At 47.5% G+C, this 18,865-nt stretch overlaps 1 protein-coding gene across 13 annotated transcripts in view; it reads left to right on the top strand.

Annotated features, from left to right (window-relative positions):
• The window catches only part of LOC133242143 (uncharacterized), a 487,229-nt gene that overhangs the window by 132,560 nt on the left and 335,804 nt on the right, over window positions 1-18,865 (top strand). The gene's annotated exons all lie outside the window — the stretch shown is intronic.

Genomic DNA, 18,865 nt, shown 5'->3' with positions numbered 1-18,865 from the left:
GGCAGTCAGACTTCTGACCAGCCTGGATTCACACCACACTCCAGCTCCACGCTCCTCCAGAATCCCAGTGCCAGCCTCTTTTCGTCAATACCAAAGCTTCCAGAAAACAGATAAGACTAGAATGTCCATGCCCACACACCAAAAACGTTAGGGACACCAGATAAAAGCCAGTGGAGAGGGCTGCTGGATGGTTTTAGAGATGTGTGTGCCTCTGACGTGTTAATACCTGATGCCAGGTGAGTGTCACAGTCCCCACTGGTGTGTATGTGCTTCTTGTCCCCAGTCCGCGCTCTACCCTCAGGAGCAAGGCGACTCTTTTGAGTTGCTACAGCTGCCTTCCAGGTCTTCCCTCACCAGGTCTTTTTAATTTTTTTTTTTTATTAAGTTTTATTGGAGTACAGTTGTTTTATGATGTTGTGTTACTTTCTGCTGTACAGCAAAGTGAGTCAGTTATACACATAAATTTATCCTCTCCTTTTTGATATTGAGGTTACCACAGAGCATCGCGTTCCCTGTGCTGTCCAGGAGGTTGTCTTTGGTTATCTATTTTGTGCGTAGTATCAGTCGTGTATATATGTCAATCCCAGTCTCCCAGTTTTTTCCAACTCCTCCCTTGCCCCTTAGCATCAATGCATTTGTTCTCTAAACTGGGCATATACCCAGAGAAAACTGTAATTCAGAGATACGTGCATCCCAGTGTTCACTGCAGCACAGTTTAGAAAAGCCAGGACAGGGAAACAATGTTAATGTCCATCAACAGAAGAATGAATCAAGAAGTTGTGGGAAGAGCTGACTCATTTGAAAGGACCTTGATGCTGGGAAAAATTGAAGGCGGGAGGAGAAGGGGCCGACAGAGGATGAGATGGCTAGATGGCATCACTGGCTCAATGGACATGGGTTTGAGTAAACTCTGGGAGTTGGTGATGGACAGGGAGGCTTGGCGTGCTGCAGTCCATGGGGTCGCAAAGAGTCGGACAGGACTGAGCGACTGAACTGAACCCCACTGAAGGATTGGGATCATGAAGTCAATTCCTGAGATAACTACCTAAAATATCTCTTCCATCAATTTTCCTGGAGCACAGAGTGCCTCCCTCTCCACCGTGACCTTCCTCAGGGGGTGTCTAGGGTCAGCAGCTGCAGCAGCAGGGGTTCAGTCTCCACAGAGGCGGGTGGCAAACGGCCTTGTCGTTGTTGTTGAAAGAGAGAAAGTGAAATCGCTCAGTCATGTCTGACTCTCTGCGCCCCCACGGACCGTAGCCCGCCAGGATCCTTCATGCGTGGATTGTTCCAGGCAAGAATACTGGAGTGGGTTGCCATTTCCTTCTCCAGGGGATCTTCCCGACCCAGGGATTGAACCCGGGTCTCCTGTGCTGCAGGCATACTGTTTACCATCTGAGCCACCAAGGGAGGCCCCCACGTTGTGGTCCAGTCGCCGGCAAATACTCTTGGCCTGTGGCTGTTTGCCGTGGACAGGTAAGCTCCGGTATGGAGCTGACACCTTGTCAGTTGGGAAGGTGCCCATTTTCTGTAGCCCCCTCCAGACCTGGGTTGCTTCATACACTGTACCTCACCTCACCCCAGTCCTGGCTCCTTTACTCACTCGGCAGGGGCTGGGAGGAGCTTCCAGGATACGCGTTAACCTCTGAGCCACCTCCCCTCTTCTCTGAGCTTCTTCAGAGCCTCCTACCCCTTTGTAAACCGTTCAATTTCAGTAAATTCCCACAGACTGCTAGCGTCTAGCCCTCAGATGCTGGCAGACACAGCAAGTGAAATTTAACTTTCTTCCCATCCCAGGACAAAGAATCAAATTACTAAGGGAAATTTTAGGCAGACAAGTGGTTTTAAGAGCCTTTGTGTGTTTAGTCTCCAAGTTGTGTCCAAGTCTTTAGCACAACCCCGTGGACAGTAGCCCTCCAGGCTCTTCTTTGTGTCCATGGGATTCTTGAGCTAAGGATACTGGAGTGGGTTGCCATTTTCTACTAGAGGCGACCTTCACCACCCAGGGATGGAACCCACGTCTCCTGCATTGGCAGGTGGGTTCTTTACCACTGAGCCACCAGAAGGAAAAAGTGAAAGTGAAAGTCACTCAGTTGTGTCCGATCATTTAGCACAACCCCATGGACTGTAGCCTGCCAGGCTCCTCTGACCATGGGATTTTCCAGGCAAGAATACTGGAATGGGTTGCCATTTCTTTCTCCTGGGGATCTTGCCGGACCAGGGATCGAACACTCGTCTCCTGCATTACAGGTGGATTCTGTACCACTGAGCCACTTGGGAAACCCTAAGACCCTTTACTATGGTTTAAACAATTCCTAAAATACTTTTCTTCTCTTTAAGGAAGTTCTTTGAGTCAAGGACCAAACACGGCAAGAATTATACTCACCTAAGTGACTCTAGTTTTCTTGACAATTTTCGGGTGAAGGCATTTTTATGTTCCCAAATGCTGAAACATTTTCTAAGCTTCACTGATCGAACCTTCTAACAACCTGGTGAATTATATCTACATCTGAAGTGGAACGTAGGGAATGCCCCAAAGGTTCTCAGAGATATTTCATAATGATTTAAGGGTAAGAACCGTGGCTAATGGAAACGACAAGCATAATTCATTTATGAAAGCAGAAATGAGATTCAGCCTTGACTGCACATGGGTGTTTTTCCACCGTGCCGTGGAACTCTACTGCTTGGGATGTAGATAAAATTGTGGGTTTTGACTTGTTCAAAAACAGTGTGTGTGTGTGTGTGTGTGTGTGTGTCTGCGCACTCAGTCATGTCCGACTCTTTGTGAACCCAAGAACTGTAGCCCACCAGGCTCCTCTGTCTGTGAGATTTCCCAGGCAAGAATACTGGAGTGGGTTGACGTTTCCTACCGCAGGGGATCTTCCCGACCCAGGGATGGAACCCATGTCTCCTGCATTTCAGTCAGATTCTGTACTACTGAGCCACCAGAGAAGCCTCTTTACTTGACTTCATTCAATATCAAACCCTGACTGTCAAAGAGGATGACTAAAAAGCCAGTAATAGGATTATGTATTTTGCTAGGTGATTTTAGCTCTAGGTTCTGGTTGATAGTTTCTCTGAAAAGCAGAGCAGATACGGACTTTTTTTTTTCTTTTCACTTTTTGGCCATGCTGTACAGCACATGGGATCTTAGTTCCTCGACCAGGGATCAACGTTGCACTCCCTGCAGTGAAAGCTTGGAGTCCTAACTGCTAGACCACCGGGGAGTCCCTCAAGCACACATTACTAATATTATTCCATTTCATGGTTTGTTTGGTTACTTTTTTTAAAAAAATTATGTATTTTTAATTGGAGGAGAAATATCGATAACCACAGATATGCAGATGACACCACCCTTATGGCAGAAAGTGAAGAAGAACTAAAAAGCCTCTTGATGAAAGTGAAAGAGGAGAGTGAAAAAGTTGGCTTAAAGCTCAACATTCAGAAAACTAAGATCATGGCATCTGGTCCCATCACTTCATGGAAGATAGATGGGGAAACAGTGGAAACAGTGGCAGACTTTATTTTGGGGGGCTCCAAAATCACTGCAGATGGTGATTGCAGCCATGAAATTAAAAGACGCTTACTCCGTGGAATGAAAGTTATGACCAACCTAGATAGCATATTGAAAAGCAGAAACATTACTTTGCCAACAAAGGTTCGTCTAGTCAAGGCTATGGTTTTTCCAGTGGTCATGTATGGATGTGAGAGTTGGACTGTGAAGAAAGCTGAGTGACAAAGAATTGATGCTTTTGAACTGTGGTATTGGAGAAGACTTGTGAGAGTCCCTTGGACTGCAAGGAGATCCAACCAGTCCATTCTAAAGGAGATCAGCCCTGGGTGTTCTTTGGAAGGAATGATGCTGAAGCTAAAACTCCAGTACTTTAGCCACCTCATGCGAAGCGTTGACTCATTGGAAAAGACTCTGATGCTGGGAGGGATTGGGGGCAGGAGGAGAAGGGGACGACAGAGGATGAGATGGCTGGATGGCATCACTCACTTGGTGGACTTGAGTTTGGGTGGACTCCGGGAGTTGGTGATGGACAGGGAGGCCTGGCGTGCTGCGATTCATGGGGTCACAAAGAGTCAGACACGACTGAGAGACTGAACTGAACTGAACTGAATTGCTTTACAATATTGTGTTTCTTCTGCCAAACATCAACATGAGTCAGCCATAGCGATACATGTGTCCCCTTCCTTTTGAGCTTCCCTCCCACCTCCCTCCCCATCCCAGCCCTCTAAGGCACCACAGGCTGCTGGTTTGAGCTCCTTGACTCATACACCAAATTCCCACTGGCTACCTATATTATGTATGGTAATGTGTATGTCGGGGCTTCCCTAAGTAGCTCAGCTGGTAAAGAATCTGCCTGCAATGGAGGAGACCCTGGTTCAATTCCTGGGTCAGGAAGATCCCCTTGAAAAGGGATAGGCTGCCCACTCCAGTGTTCTTGGGCTTCCCTGCTGGCTCAGATGGTAAACAATCTGCATGCAATGAGGGAGACCTGGGTTCGATCCCTGGGTCGGGAAAGATCCCCTGGAGTAGGGCATGGCGACCCACTCCAGTATTCTTTGCTGGAGAATCCCATGGACGGAGGAGCCTGCTTAGCAGCAACAGCACTGCTGTGCAAATGGAGCTCAGCCTTAGAAGGGGAGGCTGTGGTCAGCAGAATTCTAACCTGGCCCCAGGATTCCTGCCCTCCCCCCAGCGACCACCTGGTCCAGTCCCACCCCTTGAATGTGACCCACTCCTGTGCTTACGTCAAGGATGTGGGGAAGGCAGAGGTGAATGAAGACAGCAGACTGCGAGTTCATGGAAGAGACGGAATGCTGGGTGGGCTGGAACTGTTTTTTTTAATTAATTTATTTTAATTGGAGGCTAATTCCTTTACAGTATTGTAGTGGTTTTTACCATACACCGACATGAATCAGCCATGGGTGTACATGTGTTCCCCAACCTGAACCCCCCTCCCACCTTTTAAAGAGGGTCCTGGGGCTTGGTTCCCTGGTGGCTTAGCGGTAAAGAATCTGAGTGCTGATGCAGGAGGCATGGGTTAGACACTGACCCAGGAAGATGCCACATGCCGTGGAGCAACTTAGCCTGTGTGCTACAACTATGGAGCCTGTACCCTGGAGTCTGGGAGTGGTGACTGTTGAGCCCACGTGCCGAAACTCCTGAAGCCCTAGAGCCTGTACAAGAGAAGCTGCCAGGATGAGAAGCCCAGGAACCATGACACAGAATAGCCCCTGCTCGCCACAACTGGAGAAAGGCTAAGCATAGCAACGAAGACTCATCGCCTCTTGAAATAAAAAATAAAATTATTTAAAAAAAAAAGGGTCCAGGACTTTCCTGAAGGGAATGTATTGCAGGAAACATAGGCTCTTGGTCTTCTGACCTTGAAGAAGCAAAACAGCATGTTAACAGCTCCATGTGGAAGGAGCTGAGGGCGACTGTGGGCAGCTGAGAGTCAGCGAGGGCATGGGGTCCTCAACACTGGGAACTGAAGTCCGTCCATAAGCTGAGTAAAGCTGGAAATGGAATGTAGTTTGATGGTGATCCCTCAGATGAGAAGGCAGCTGGGTCAACAGCCTGATTTCAGCCTGGGGAAGGCGGTGCGTGCAGAGAGGGTTAACCCCTTCCTGGACTGGCGCCCTAGAGGGTGAATGATCCCACGTGTACATGTTGCTCTAAGAAGCTGAGATCTTGAGGTGCAGGGGGTTGTTATGCAGGGTGGAAAAGAGTCCACATCCATCGCACACGGCAGCGTCCAAATACCGAGTAAGAGACACCATGTCAAAAATGCCGTGTGTTTTCTTTCAGGGAGTAAAGAGCCTGAATTACTGAACGTGCTTCAGGGGGACACTCTAAGCCAAGAGCTCCCGGTCGTGGGTGCCATCCAGCTGGGAGCCACCCACTGCTGTTCCGCTCCATCTGCACCTAATGACTTCTGCCCCGCTTGCCCTTCATTTCACTCCCAAGACATCTCTCTCTCTTTTATAATGTGGACCATTTTCAAAGTCTTAATTGAATGTGTTACAATATTATTTCTGTTTTGCGTTTCAGGTTTTCTGGCTTGGGAGGGAGGGCACGTGGGATCTTAGCTCTGAAACCAGGGGTCTAACCTGCACGCCCTGAGGCTCCCCCAGACATCGCTTTTTTATTAGCAGCCATTTGTGCACGTGTGTGCTTCTTGTCCCTGGATGTCTGGGAATTCTCCAGGCAACGGGACTGGAGTGGGTAGCTGTCCCCTTCTCCAGGGGGTCTTCCCCACGCAGGGACTGAACCTGGCTCTGCTGCACTGCAGGCCAACTGTTTACCATCTGAGCCACCAGGGAACTGTCCTTCCTCTATCACAAGCCTTCGCTGAACCTAGAGACTTTGATTTTTCTTTTATGATTTCCTCTGAGTTCATAGAATTAAAAAAAAAAAAAAAGGTGGTTTGTGTTAAAACAGTTGTACTTTGGGGACAGAAGGATCAGTTCGGTTCAGTCTCTCAGTCGTATCCGACTCTTTGCGACCCCATGGACTGCAGCACGCCAGGCCTCCCTGTCCCTCACCATCTGCGGTTTCACCCAATTTCACGTCCATCGCATCGGTGATGCCATCTAACCATCTCATCCTCTGTCGTCCCCTCCTCCTTTTGCCTTCAATCTTTCCCAGCATCAGGCTCTTTTCCAATCATGTTGGCTCTTCACATCAGGTGGCTCAAGCGTTGGAGCTTCAACTTCATCTTAAAGTTTTGTTTTGTTTTAAGAAGACCTTGTATTAAAGTGTTACTGTTGATTTCGAAGAAAAAAAAAATCATCTCGTTTGGTTCATGAAAATTGCAACTTAATATAAATAGGTGTAAGTAGAGAAGGTTTTCCATCAGCCTGATCGAATCTTTTGGCAGCCTTTTGCTGGCTTTTTGTTGCACAAATATCTCATGTTTTAGTGTGACAACGAGCAAGGGCCCTGAGTAGGACTTTCCCACTGCCATGAGGAAGACTCGTAGCTGTGTGTGTGAGGGCCTCGGGCACTCTGACAGTTTGAGGGCAAGCCTGACTGTATGTGAACGAGATTCCACTAGCAGAGTTCTGCCCACCCAGCAGCTGTCTCACCATCCCTTATACATGGGTTCTGTCTTAAGAGTGAGTCAGTTCCATGAACACCTTAGGCATCATTGGAAAAAAGTGGTATAGTCTGCTGCTGCTGGTGGCAAGTCGCTTCAGTCTACATCATTACAAATCATATCTTGTCCAAACTCAGGCATGTTATCCCTGTAAGAACTCCTTATGTGAAAAGATTTAAAACCTACAGACGCAAGTGCCCCAAATTCCCCACTCCTCCTCCAAACTCATAAATATTTAACTGATTCATAACTACAATTCTAGCAATTGAAGAAATACTTTTTTTTAATGTAATAATAGAGACAGAGATTATTCTTCCTGGTACAATGATTTGTTTTTTGTTTTAAAATAGCCATTTATTTTTAAAAAATATTTGATTACGTTGAATTGAAGGATAATTGGTTTACAATATGGTGTTGGTTTCTGCTGTACATCAACATATGTCCCCTCCTCCCAATTAGTTCTAAAATAAAATAAGCCAGAGGTGTTTTTTTTTTTTTTTTTGGTGTTGCTTTTAGTATGAAGCCCTCTTAGGTTTTGGCTTCCCTTGTGGCTCCGCCTGCAATGGGGGAGATACAGGTTTCATTCCTGGGTCGGGAAGATCCCCTGGAGAAGGGAAGGGGTACCCACTCCAGTATTCTGGCCTGGAGAATCCCATGGACTGTATGCAGAGTCAGACACAAGTGAGCGACTTTCAGTTCACTTCAGTTCCTTTTATGATGTATGGTGTCCCTGCTACATTGATACGGTTCGAAGTATCTCTGAAGTCAGAGCTGGAGACCGTGCCTTCCTGCACGGCCCTTGTCTCTAATGAACCTCTCTACACCTTGAACTTTGAGACTATCCCAGACCTTGCTGTTTGCACGGAAGGGCTGAAATTTGCAAAAGTAGGCTCTCCTGGGGAAAACATCAGGAAAACTCAAAGCGGAAAGATTTTGCAAAGCATTGTTCTCTTTTTTTGAATGATGAGACGCATGAGATATTGAAGATGTCAAGGATCGTGCATGAGACAGTTAAGAAAACCTTCCTTCAGAGACTTTGCAGTGATCCTGAGAGACCCGTCCATGAGCCAGAAGGCGATCGAGGTGCTGTTTACTACAGGAACCTTAATGCACATTACTCTTCCGAGTATGCTTGCTATTATTCAAATCAGAAAGCGCTGACCTCATTTTCCTGTCTCCATAGAACCCCCTGGATCTTGATGGTCACACACATTCTAGATGTAGAAGGTTTCCAATGTGGCCTTGAATGATTCGACCGGCTGCATCTGGAAGATGCTCCTGCCTCATTTTGGAATCTGCGATGCGCATTTGCTTATACTCATCAGCTTAATTTCCCACCTCTCTTCTGAACAGTCCAAGGTGTGCTTGATAGAGGCTGCCCATAAACCGGAAGGAAGAGGCAGTCAAGGAGAAAGGCAAGGAAATGACCTTGAGATGAGAGTGAGTGAGGAAGGGTCAGGTGATGCCATGAAATTGGCGTGGCCGGTGCACTCTTTTCAGTAACTGGAAACGTTTTTGACATAGACACTGGCCATTTCAGGAAGCCGAGAAGGTGACAGGCAGAGAATACCAGGTTTCTGTGGCTTTTGTTTGATTTTTTGGAGTTCGAGAGACACACCACCTCCAAGTGAAGGGAGTGTCATTGATGATGTCGTCATTTTTCTCAAGTATTAAAACCTAGTGTTCACTCTTGGCTATTATAAACTCAGTTCAGTTCAGTTCAGTTCAGTCGCTCAGTCATGTCCGACTCTTTGCGACCACATGAATCGCAGCACGCCAGGCCTCCCTGCCCATCACCAACTCTTGGAGTTCGCTCAGACTCACGTCCATCGAGTCAGTGATGCCATCCAGCCATCTCATCCTCTGTCGTCCCCTTCTCCTCCTGCCCCCAATCCCTCACAGCATCGGAACTCTCTAGATACCCCATTTTATTTTCGGCACAAACAACTGTTCCTTTCATTCCACTTTCCCTCCCAGGGCTCCAGCCTTGCATGCAGCCTGACACCCAGTTTGTGACCCACGCTCTCCACTGCGGAGCTTCTCTGTGGCTGGTCCCTCCTGATCCCTGCAGCGTCTCCCACCTACACTATCAGCGTGAGATCCTTCTGGTCTGTTTCTTCCCCGAGGCCCTGCCCTCAGTGCTTTTCCGAGGCTGCCTTCTCCTCCCCTATCACACTTGTTCTCTCTCCCAAACAGCCAGCTGCTGCTTCCATGTGTTCCCCTCTGCTTTATGTGTGCTGCTGAGTGGTGACTGCAGCCATGAAATTAAAAGATGCTTGCTCCTTGGAAGAAAAGCTATGACCCACCTAGACAGCATATGAAAAAGCAGAGACATTACTTTGCCAACAACAGTCCATCTAGACAAAGCTATGGTTTTTCCAGTGGTCACGTATGGATGTGAGAGTTGGACTGTGAAGAAAGCTGAGCGCCGAAGAATTGATGCTTTTGAACTGTGGTGTTGGAGAAGACTCTTGAGAGTCCCTTGGACTGCAAGGAGATCCAATTAGTCCATCCTAAAGGAGATCAGTCCTGAATATTCATTGGAACAACTGATGCTGAAGCTGAAACTCCAATACTTTGGCCACCTGATGCAAAGAACTGACTCCTTGGAAAAGACCCTGATGCTGGGAAAGATTGAAGGTGGGAGGAGAAGGGGACGACAGAGAATGAGATGCTTGTATGGCATCACTGACTCGATGGACAGGAATTTGGGTGGACTCCGGTAGTTGGTGATGGACAGGGATGCCTGGTGTGCTGCGGTCCCTGGGGTCGCAAAGAGTCAGACATGACTGAGCGACTGAACTGAACTGAACTGAGTAGGCCTCTCATTGTCTGTGCACTCCACTGGAGCTCTTTCTTCTTCCATGTTTGTATCAGTTCAGTTTGCATCAGAAAGGGTATTATCACCACCAGGCGGTCATTTCCTTCCTTTGCACATTCCCTCTCTTCCACGTCTGGGTGCTGGTCCCACTCTCTTGATGCAGCCCTCCTCCGAGGTAGGACCCTGTCCTGAAGGTGCCAGCTTTGCTTCCCCACCCCTGTGGCCACAACGCTTGTCCACAAAGGGGGAGGACCATGGCTGCCGTGGTCTGTGATTCAGAGCTGCTGAGCATGCTGTATGCTTGGCACACTTCTCTCATCTCTTAGGACCATGTTATCTAACTGGGAATTGGGGTTGGGGGCTACGGTGCTGCCAGGGACTGAGCTGTGTCCCCCAAGTTTATATGTGAAAGCCCCAACCTCCAACAAGGTGGGATTTGGAGGTGGCTAGGGTTCGATGCACGAGAAGGCAATGGCACCCCACTCCAGTACTCTTGCCTGGAAAATCCCATGGACGGAGGAGCTTGGTGGGCTGCAGTCCATGGGGTCGCTGAGGGTCGGACACGACTGAGTGACTTCACTTTCACTTTTCACTTTCATCTATTGGAGAAGGAAATGACAACCCACTCCAGTGTTCTTGCCTGGAGAATCCCAGGGACGGGGGAGCCTGGTAGGCTGCCCTCTATGGGGTCTCGCAGAGTCGGACACGACTGAAGTGACTTAGCAGCAGCAGCAGCAGGGTTCGATGCTGTCATAGCATAACCGTTATGGTAGGGTTAGTCTTGTTGTAGGAAGAGGAAGACAGAGATGAGGGAGTCAGCCTTGGCCTCATCAGCCTACAGACCTGTGAGAAAGAAATTTCTGCTATTTAAGCCCCTGTGCGTGCTAAGTCGCCTCAGTCGTGTCCAACTCTTTGTGACCCCATGGACTGTGGTCCGGTAGGCTCCTCTGTCCATGGGGTTCTCCGGGCAAGAGTAGTGGAGTGGGTTGCCATGCCCTCCTCCAGGGGATCTTACCGACCCAGGGATTGAACCCGAGTCTCCTGCATTGGCTGGCGGATTCTTTACCGCTGAGCTGCCAGGGACGGTCCCATTAATTCCCCTGGCCTGTGGTATTTTGTTACAGCAGCCTAAGCTCACGAAATCAGCACTTCGGAGCCTCTGAGCCCACCCACTTCCGTGGCAACACAGGGTCCCCGTTTCATCTCCTAATGACCATCCTTCCCAGGAAAACTCTCAGCTTCCCCAGTTGCTTTTTTTAAGTCTTTAAAGTGCAGACTTATCTGGGCTGTCTTCCTTTTCAGAATGTTCTAAAGACTGTGTGGGTAAGTTCTCAAATTATTTCTGGCCAAAAGGGAGGAAAGAAAAAAAAAATTAGGAAGTGGTGTGTATTCCAAAGGATAGACATCCCACTCTGGAGGTTTACAGAGTTAAGTTTTGGAAAGCATTTTGGTTGTTATTTCATAGATTTCTGTAAACGTGTAACTAAAGTAAATAGCAGAATAAGAACAGTGTCAGTGGTAAATATTGACTGGTACTCCAGGCTCCAAGAAAAGAGATTTTGTTAAAATACTTTCCCGCATTTTCCAGTTCTGTCTTAAATTTGGTTAAACATGTAGAATATTCTAATTAGCTTTCTGCTCATCTGATGAAATAGAGCGCCTCAGGCCTGGCGCTGCAGGGAATGGAACTTTTCCGTGGTAATAACTTGTTTAAAAAAAAAAAATGAGATTTGCTTTGCATTTAAACAACATATATACTTCAATTGTGTGGTTTTATGGTTGACTAGATGTTGCAAAAAGGTGATTGTGATGTCTGCACCTATTTTTTCAAAAATTAATTTTAATATGAGTTTAAAGTGAAATCAAGGATCTAGCTTTTTCCAAGCAGAAGGATACTTTAGTTTTCATTGATTTCAATTCCCTTCAACCAGTTAAGCCTGGCAGACAGATGAGGCCAGGCCAGGAGTTACTGATTAAACAGGAGCACCCACAGAATGGAAAGTTCAATGAATCCGGCCCATGTTACAGGCTACCAGGCTATAATTACATTTTTGTCCATAATCACTTAGAATCTTGTAGAAAGTTTGGCATTCCTGACTATCACTGAAAATATAAATTTATAAAACTTCCTATTGATTTTAGAACAGAAAGACTGAATTGCAAAGACTGTTTGACTTCAGTCATTATAATTGTCTCCAAAATACAGAAGGATTTCTTTGACTTTTATTTCAGCTAAATGGGCATGAAACATATCTTAGTGTAATCCTTTGTTGTTATCAGTCTAAGTTTGGTTCAACTGTGAACAGGTTAAGGAAAAAAATAGGTCTTAAAATTAAGGAGGGGATTCTTTTTTTTTTTTTTCAATTTTTTTTTGCAAGAGATGTTTAATTTAATTTTTTAATTTTTTTTCCTACTTTAAACTTTTTTACTTTTCTATTGGAGTATAACTGATTAACAATATTGTGATAGTTTCAGGTAAACACACTCAGCCATACATACACATGTATCCATTCTCCTGCAAAGTCCCGTCCCATCCTGGCTGCCACATAAGGTTGATCAGAGTAAGGAGGGGATTCTTTACTAAAAAATGTATTCATTTAGTTTTTTTTTTTTTTTTGCTGTGCTGGGTTTTCACTTCTGCACACAGGCTTTGTCTGCTTGCTGAGAGCAGGGGCCACACTTTGTTATGGGTTTCTCATTGTGCTCACTTCTCTGGTTGCTCTTCTGGTGGCTCAGCTGGTAAAGAATCAATCCGCCTGCAATGTGGGAGACCTGGGTTCCATCCTTGGGTTGGGAAGATGCCCTGGAGAAGGGAAAGGCTACCCACTCCTGTATTGTGGAGAATTCCACGGACTGTGCAGTCCATGGGGTTGCAAAGAGTCGGACCCAGCTGAGCGTGTTTCACCTTCTCTTGTTTCAGAGCACGGGGTCTAGGCACACGGGCTTCAGTAGTCGCAGCAAGTGGGCCTGGGCGTCGAGGTGCACGGGCTTAGGCGTTCCAAGCCACGCGGAGTCCTCCCTGACCAGGGATCGAACCCGTGCGCCTTGCATTGGCAGGTGGATTCTTAACCACTGCACCACCAGGGAAGCCCCAGGAGGGGAGTCTTAGTGGAACACCAAATGAGATCTGTCTGAAAGCCATTTTAAAAACTTGAGCAAGCATTGTGAAGGGCTCTTCAAAAAGAGCTTGTTACACCCACTTTCTCTGAGTCATAGGAATTGAGGAAAACCCCAGCAAGCTCTTACGGGTTCGTGACTCGTGACGTGTGAACGAAGAAGATTTCTGACTCACGTCAACCACTGTCGAAGTGGCCTTTGAAGTCTCGAGCGCTTCACTGATGCATAAGAAAGAAGAAAAGAAAAGAAAGTGAAGTGGCTCAGTCGTGTCCCACTCTTTGCGACCCTATGGACTGTAGCCCACCAGGCTCCTCTGTCCATGGGATTCTCTAGGCAAGAATACTGGAGTGGGTTGCCATTTCCTTCTCCAGGGGATCTTCCCGACTCAGGGATTGAACCCAGGTCTCCTGCATTGCAGGCAGACGCTTTAACCTCTGAGCCACCAGGGAAGCCTGATGCATAAGAAAACTTTTAATAGAGCATGCCGGGCAGACCAAGTGTCTAGGTGGATCCACACACTTAAGAGATGTCTCCGGGGTCCTAGCGTCTGAGATGGTAAAAGAAAACACTCACATTTCTTTTGATGCCTCTGCTGTTAGCAGACAGCTAACACTAATAACCTTCCAAAGATGGTCCCTCTGTCCTTCCTGAAAACCTGACTGTGGAGGAACCTGTCAGTACATTAAAGACAAGGTGCAGCTCACTTCCATGTGTCAGTGTTGCCCTGTTCCAGGAGAAGATGGGTGAGGCAACAGATGACGGCATCATATGGGTTTTTTCCTTCTGTAATTGAAGGATAATTGCTTTATAATTTTGTGTTGGTTTCTGCCATACATCCACATGAGTCAGTCACAGGTATACATATGTCCCTTCCCTCCTTAATCCCCCTGCCACCCCGTCCCACCCCTCTAGGTTCTCACAGAGCACCAGGCTGAGTTCCCTACTTCGTACAGCAAATTCTCACTGGGTATCTGTTTTACCTGGAGTTCCCTGGTGGGTCAGACGGTCAAGAATTGGCTATATGTTCCTCCTCCTTACTGAAGGAGGAGACAGACAGAACAAGCTCCATCTTGAAAGCAAGACTTCTGTTTTCTTGGACCAGACTGTGGACTTTGAGTTCTATGCCCAGTGTCTATGGAAATGACTTACCAACTGGAAAACCAGACCCCCCGGAAGGAAGAGCCCCAGAAGTAGTGCCTAGACTCTCCGTCAACTAAAAAAATACCCAAACTAAAAAAAAAAATGTAATGGAATCATACATTCTATTCTGCTTATTGGGGTATGACCACAGGCCTATTGATAATTATCCACTGGTAACTACCTAGGCTTAAGGCATATGAATCACAGGTTAACTTTGATTGTATCTTTCTTTTCCTTTGTTCAAACTAGTTTCAGGGAATTTGGGGAGGTGGGTTTGGGCACGTACACTTAGGGTATATAAGGTTTCAACTGCACTCCACGATCTGCATTGTCCTTCGGAGTGAGTCTGTTTCCCGGAATGCGTGGCTGCAGCACTACGTCATACCACAAATTCTCACTGGCTGTCTATTTCACGTGGGGCTCCCTGGTGGCTCAGATGGTCAAGAATACACTGTATGTTGAACTATTACCCTTTCAGTTCATCCCTCCGTCTCCAGATCTATTTTTCTTAAATTGTTCTCGATGTCTTTTTGGAGCACGAGGCCCCATTTTTGGAGAGTAATGACTGTGATAGTAACCAGGTTCATTTGGCCTGACAGCCTTGTCCACAACCCTTCTTAAGAGGAACTGGGAAAAGGGGTCTCGTGGCTTAGGGACTGTGGCTGTGCCGGTTGGTGTCCGTGCAGACGGAACAGCCCCTGTGGCATCGAGGGCCGTGGAGGCATGACCAATCAAGCAGCCTGAATCTCGACTCTGCCCTTTCCTGCTTAGGCGTGAAAGGTTGTTGCTGAACCTCCGAAGATGCTGGGATTCTTGGCCTCAGGAGGAGAAGAATTCTATCCAGGGCCAGAGACGAGGCTTGATCGCTCAGAGCTTTTGTGTCATAGAGTTTTATTAAAGCATAAAAGAGATAGAGAAAGCTTCTCACATAGACACCAGAAGGGGGTGGAAAGAGAGCCCTCCTGCTAGTCTTTAGCCGGATGTTGGATAGCTACTGCTGCTGCTGCTAAGTCACGTCAGTCGTGTCCGATTCTGTGAGACCCCATAGACGGTAGCCCACCAGGCTCCCCTGTCCCTGGGATTCTCCAGGCAGGAACACTAGCAGTCTGCTAATCAGAGGAAGGAAATGTCTCAAAACTCAGAGATTGCCACCAGGTGAGTCATCCCGGCCATAGAACGATTGACATGAATCTTGAAGGAAGGCAGATTTCCATACAAATAAATAGTTTCATTAACACGGATTAAGAGGACAGTGTATGAATATAACATACTGGTTTGTCAAGGCGGTTCTGAGCCTTTAGGCGGAACCGACTTGAAGACAGAGTCTAGGGTGAATGCATAGTACATTAACATGGCTTCAGACAAACATTTCCATAAGAAAAATGCATTGGTTAGCTCAGTGAAATTCATAACGGCCTTTGTTTTACTAACCTATCAGTATTCGATAGATAATTTATTAATAAAAGTCTAAGGAATCAAGGGTCTTCCTAGGTAGTGCTAGTGGTAAAGAACTCGCCTGCCAGTGTGGGAGACGTTAGAGATATGGGTTTGATCCCTGGGTTGGGAAGATCCCCTGGAGGAGGGCATGGCATCCCACTCTAGTATTCTTGCCTGGAGAATCCCATGGACAGAGGAGCCTGGTGGGCTACAGCCCATGGGGGTTGCAAAGAGAGGGACACGGCTGAGTAACACTTCAGTTTATTAGAGGGGCTTCCTTGGTGGCTCAGAGGGTAAAGAATCTGCCTGCAGTGTGGGAGACCTGGATTGGGTACCTGGGTCAGGAAGATCCACTGGAGAAGGAAATGACAACCCACTCCAGCATTCTGGCCTGGAGAATCCCATGGACGGAGGAGCCTGGTGGGCTACAGTCCATGGGGTCGAAAAGAGTCTGACACGACTGTGTGACTAATACTTTCACTTTTAAGGGATTAAGAAATGCTGTCATTTTCAATCAACAGAACAAAGGGAACGGGAGTAAAAAGAACTGTAGATACTCTGTGTTTAAATGAAAAAAAAAAAAAAAAAAGAAAGTATCCCAGTGGTGGGTGTTAGGAATGGAAACACTTACCCGTGCTTCAGGAGATGCAGAGGAGGCATCTGCCTTGTGCTGAGGTCTGGGCTGTGAACCCGGGGTTGCCGCCCCAGGGAGCAGACCCTTGCTTGTTGGGGGCGTCAGCACACTCAGGAGATTGTGGTGGGGCTCACGGGAGGGCCTCGTGCTGGCCCCTCAAGGGATGGCCCGGGCCACGTGGCCCTCGGTCTTCTCTGCCAGCTCCCTGCTCCCCTGCAGAAGGAGGACCCTGGGTGAACGTGGTCACCACAAGGGCAGGGAGCCTCTCTCAGGGGTCTTGTCTCTCCAGATCATACCCCCTTTTCTTTTCCATTTTCTTACCTTTCTTTAATTTTTGGCTGTGCTGGGTCTTCATTTCTGTGCATGGTCTACTCTGGTTGCAGGGTTTGGGATTCTCACAGGGTGGCTTCTCTTATTTCAGAGAATGGACACAGGAGCCCAGGCTGATTCTTAACCGCAAGAGGACCAGTGAAGTCCCTCTGCCATCTTTTCTAATCCGGATTCCACAACAGTGTTACATCAAAGTGCATACAGGAGAGTTATTCCATGAGGCCAGATTCTACATGTAGAAACTGTGAGTCAGCGTAGCGGATACAACTCTGCAAAACTTTACAAAAGAAAAGCACTGAGTGCCAGCTTACAAGCCGGTGGTGTTTAAAATGCAACAGTTCAAAATGCAGACACTGATTTATCAATAGGGCTCAGAGAGGCCAGATACCACTCATCTCTTTGCTGCCTGAGGAAATAACAAAGTCAGTGATTTTTTTTTCCCCCTCTTCCTTTCCAGTGCTATCTGGGAACTATAGATTGAAAGTTACTGATACACTCAATTAAACAGATAGTATCATGCAGTTACTAAATTCGGGTTTCTTTATAGGAGTCCTTCGCAGACACATGCAGGGGCAATTACATGCAATTTGATGTCATAATATAAGCCAGGACAAGTTGAAAGAAGCCAGTGGTTCTTTGTGTCTCTAAACTAATATCCAAGGGCGTCTTTCCTAATTAAACAGAAGGAGATGTGTGGACTTGTAATGTTCGTGTTTTATTTCTGAAACAGGTCAAAACCTGAAGGGAAAGGGAAAGGGAAGTCGCTCAGTCGTGTCCGACTCTTCACGACCCCGTGGACTGCAGCCCACCAGGCACCTCCATCCATGGGACTCTCCAGGCAAGAGTACTGGAGTGGTGTGCCATTGCCTTCTCCAATGAATGAGTCTGCTGCTGCTGCTAAGTTGCTTCAGTCGTGTCCAACTCTGTGCGACCCCATAGATGGCAGCCCACCAGACTCCCCCGTCCCTGGGATTCTCCAGACAAGAACACTGGAGTGGGTTGCCATTTCCTTCTCCTGAAGAGTTATTCTTAAAACCTTTAGTGAGTTTTCTATCAGTAAGTATCAGTGTCATCAGTGTCGTGGGCTATTGCACCATGAAATTCATGGCAAAACATTCCCATCATTTCTTGTTCTCGTTGCCCCTATCTAGGGATTTTCTTCCTAGATTGGAGGGGGGGGAGAAAAAGATTTCCCCCCAAGTCCTTTTTTAGAGACAGCAAACATTCATGCATCATAAATGGAAACCATGCTCTTCACAAGGGTGTTTTCTTGGAGCAGCAAATTTTGGTTAGACACTGAGGTCATCTTGACCAATCATTTAGCACAGGTTCACAGCGGAAATTACAATAATCATCTCACAAGGCAGTGAGAGTACAGGATCAGTTCAGTTCAGTTCAGTCCAGTCGCTCAGTCATGTCCAACTCTTTGCAACCCCATGAATTGCAGCACACCAGGGCTCCCTGTCCATCACCAGCTCCCGGAGTTCACTCAGACTCATGTCCATCGAGTCAGTGATGCCATACAGCCATCTCATCCTCTGTCGTCCCCTTCTCCTCCTGCCCCCAATCCCTCCCAGCATCAGAGTCTTTTCCTATGAGTCAACTCTTTGCATGAGGTGGCCAAAGTACCGGAGTTTCATCTCTTAATAAGCCAATAAAGAGATAACACGCTCCGACACTAGATGATCGTTCCAGGCAAGGGGGTGATGAAAGGAATGGTTGAGGTCAACCTTTCTACGAGTTGATTCTCTGAAGAGTTGGCCTGGTGAACCGAGAGCCACATGTTGGCTCCAGTGATGGGGACACATTGACAACAGCTTGTTGCTGGAAACCATTCCCTGGAAAGTGAAGGTTCCAGTGTTTGGGGGGGACATTATCTCCATTCTGAGTCTGTGTGTGCTAAGTCACTTCAGTCGTGTCTGACTCTGAGACCCTGTGGACTGTAGCCCACCAGGCTCCTCTGTCCATGGGACTCTCCAGGCAGGAACACTGGAGTGGGTTGCCATTTCTTCTTCCAGGGGAATCTTCCCGACCTGGGGATCGAACCTGCGTCTCTTACATCTCCTGCATCGACAGGCGGGTTCTTTAGCACTAACTCCACCTGGGAAGCATGGTTTTCCATCCACTGCTGGCAAAGCGGCACCTTGCCCAGTCTGGAGCTAAACGCCCTAGGATTTGCAGAGGCCATTTAGATAAGCATCGAGGCACCTTGCCCAGGTGGAACACTCTGGGACAGTCCTCTCAACCACCGGCTGTGTGTGCAGTCTCAAGGGCCCCTGC

The sequence above is a fragment of the Bos javanicus genome, chromosome X, assembly GCF_032452875.1.
Source record: "Bos javanicus breed banteng chromosome X, ARS-OSU_banteng_1.0, whole genome shotgun sequence".
Lineage (NCBI taxonomy): Eukaryota > Metazoa > Chordata > Mammalia > Artiodactyla > Bovidae > Bos > Bos javanicus.
Note: the sequence above shows the minus strand (reverse complement) of the source record. Positions and strands in the feature narration are given on the sequence as shown.